The sequence below is a fragment of the Galeopterus variegatus genome, unplaced genomic scaffold (genome assembly GCF_000696425.1).
Source record: "Galeopterus variegatus unplaced genomic scaffold, G_variegatus-3.0.2 Scaffold10608, whole genome shotgun sequence".
NCBI classification, from domain to species: domain Eukaryota; kingdom Metazoa; phylum Chordata; class Mammalia; order Dermoptera; family Cynocephalidae; genus Galeopterus; species Galeopterus variegatus.
The window spans coordinates 1,082-3,825 of record NW_007736719.1 but is presented as its reverse complement, the minus strand read 5'-3'; the positions used below and the strand labels follow the sequence as shown (position 1 = coordinate 3,825).

The following is a 2,744-nucleotide window of genomic DNA, read 5'->3' as shown; positions in this document are numbered from 1 at the left end:
TGTGGGATCCGAACCCTCGGGCGGGAGCGCCGCCGCGCTTCCCAAGCGGCGCACTATCCAGTGTGCCACCGGGCCGGTCCCCAAAACTCCTATTTTAACAGCTATTTCGGTTACTTCATTTGGACCATCAGTGAGGTAGAAGATAGTCCATCAAATATCTGTAAATACTTCTAGATCATTGTGATGCAGGTGATAAACTAAAGTAGGAAGAATCTGCTTGACAGTATCTCACAGGGGAGTAGGATTCTTATTGCAGCATAGGTTTGAAAGAGTCAAGTTAAACTGATGTGAATAACCACATGCTGAGGGTGACGTATCAGGAACTGTAAGCAGAATTAATAAAGTGCTATTGTACCATTCTTTTTGTGTGTGTATTTTGCATTTTATTTATTTATTTTTGATTATGCATATTTATGGGGTACAGAGTTGACTATCAGTATTGGTGTATAATATATGATGATCAAATCAATATTATTAGCATGTTCATCATTACAAATCATTATTCTTTGTGTCCCTTACCCAATTAGTATCTAACTCCCCTCCCCCTCCCCCTTCCCACCTCTAGTAACTATAGGTCTGTTCTCTCCTTGATAACCAAATCTTGGAAAGCTGAACTGTTACCTGCAATGTTTTCTAAGATCTTATATAGCTTATTCACTGATCTGTGAATGGAGAGATGCTAACAGAGCAATGAATGCTGGAATAGCACCTCCATCTACCATAGATTTGTCTATTTTGATTTCCCAGAATCAGTATTAGTAAGTGCAACTAAGCAAATTAAAATTCAATAGGACTACAATCAGAGAAAGGCACACATTTTGGAATAAAACCAGCCTGGATTATATTGTCTATGGAGGGCTATTATAGAAAGCAGTTTTCTAGCAACTTGGGTAGCTGGGAGTTGGCTTCCAAATATTGCTGTTTCTGTCTTTCACAATGTCAGCAACAGAACAGTTTACAAAGCCCTAGTAGTTATTGTTTTCCTATAGTGGAGAAGTAGCAGCAGCAGTAAGAAAGTGAGCTTACATTTCTCCTTTCTAGTACCTGGTCATCTTTCTTAGCTTTCCTCAGTTTCATATTAACTTCTATACACCACTGTATCATTTCTTTTGTGTCTTTCTCTTCATTCTTGAACCTGTTAAGGTGGGAAGCTGGTGAATTAGCTTTCTCATTGGTGAACATCTATGGTGTTAGACACTGGGAGAAAGTTAGAAGATAGCTGTGGATCTGGCTCAGGTTTTATGGGTAACAGCATCAGCGTTCAGACTTCAGGACAATATTCCCTGGATGACTGAAAAAATTATACTTTAAAATTCTAAACTGTAAAGGCACTCAGAATTGTCTTTTGATTTTCTAATGATGTATGAAAAAAATGGTAAAAGACTCTACCCCTATACAGTGGGGAAATACATTTCTAATTCAAGAGGAGATTGCCAAAGGGAAAATAATATCCACCAAAGAAGGAAAAAAAGTGATTTGGACAGTATCCTGTAGTCAAGATTATGGTAGAATGATTTTATAATTACTTTATTTTTAAATGGGTAAATTAGAGGTTTGGGGAGGGGGGTTTAGATTGAACTAGAATTATATGCTTTCTTTTTTGTTCCTTCTATCATACCTGTCCTTTTTCAAAATCATAGCAATTATGATTAGTATTTATTATAAAATAATCATTGTTATTGACAGAGAAAATTGCATTTCCATTCTTTCTAGAACTTTAGTTTTTAAATGTCTGTAAAGACGCCGCACAAACTCATATAAAGAAGCTATGGATGTTGTTTCCCCTGGCTTATTAACAAAGTGAAACTTAAGATGGATAGGCAACATGTAATGTAATTAAGATTTAAGTTACCAAATGGCAACCTTACCTTCTGAGAAATGTTTTCCTGGTTATAAAAAGAGCCCAGTTCCTAAGCTGAAGATATATAGTCAATATTAGCAAAATCAGTTTTAAAAAACCCCATATATTTTGGAAATAACTCTTTTCTGTCTTTATTTCAAAGTTGTGTTTCATTGGATTGTCCTTATATTTGAATGTGAGGAACTGTCATCAAGCTCTTAACTGCTGCTCACTTCTCATTCCATTGGTCTGTAGCTTCTGTATACAAGCATTCGGGAAGGTGCAAAATCAGATTTTAGGGGAGTTTAGTCTTTATATTTCAGTGTTGTTCACAGCTGCTATTCTTCCAACATTAAAACTACAGTGATCTATTATCTGTTTAATCCTTATTGGAGAATAAGTTCTTCCACGTAATTATGTATTCTAGGAACTGGACCTTTGTACTTTATGGGAGAAAATTATTCTATTCTAATAATTTTTGATCAATAACTGTACAGTCTTAGACTTTTAAACTAGAAAAATACCCAATATATTTTGACTTTTTCTTGTTCAGCAGGATTATCATTATTGTCATGCTTTATCTGTCTTTTCCAGTTTCTCTATTCTTTCATAGCTGTCACTTGCCATTGTCCTCTGCACACTTCTAATTTATTTAGTCTAGCACTTACCAGGAAAAGAAATGACCACAATTTTTAGGAGTTTGTGTAAATAAAAGTTAATAGGCTTGTATGAGACTCAAAGGGCTCCTTGATTGTCTCCTCCTCCTCCTTCCTTCTTCTTCCTTCTCACTCTCCCCCTCTGCCTCTTCTTCCTCCCCCTCTTCGTCCTCCTTCTCCCTCCTCCTTTCTCTTTCACCTTGTTGTTGTTGTTGTCATTGTCTTCTTGTGCTTCATCATCATCACCA

The 2,744-nt window shown here is 36.4% G+C and overlaps 1 pseudogene; it reads right to left on the bottom strand.

Annotated features, from left to right (window-relative positions):
- Positions 1-568: 568 nt before the first annotated feature.
- Positions 569-1,182, bottom strand: LOC103610111 (annotated as a pseudogene).
- Between the last annotated feature and the right edge of the window lie 1,562 nt (positions 1,183-2,744).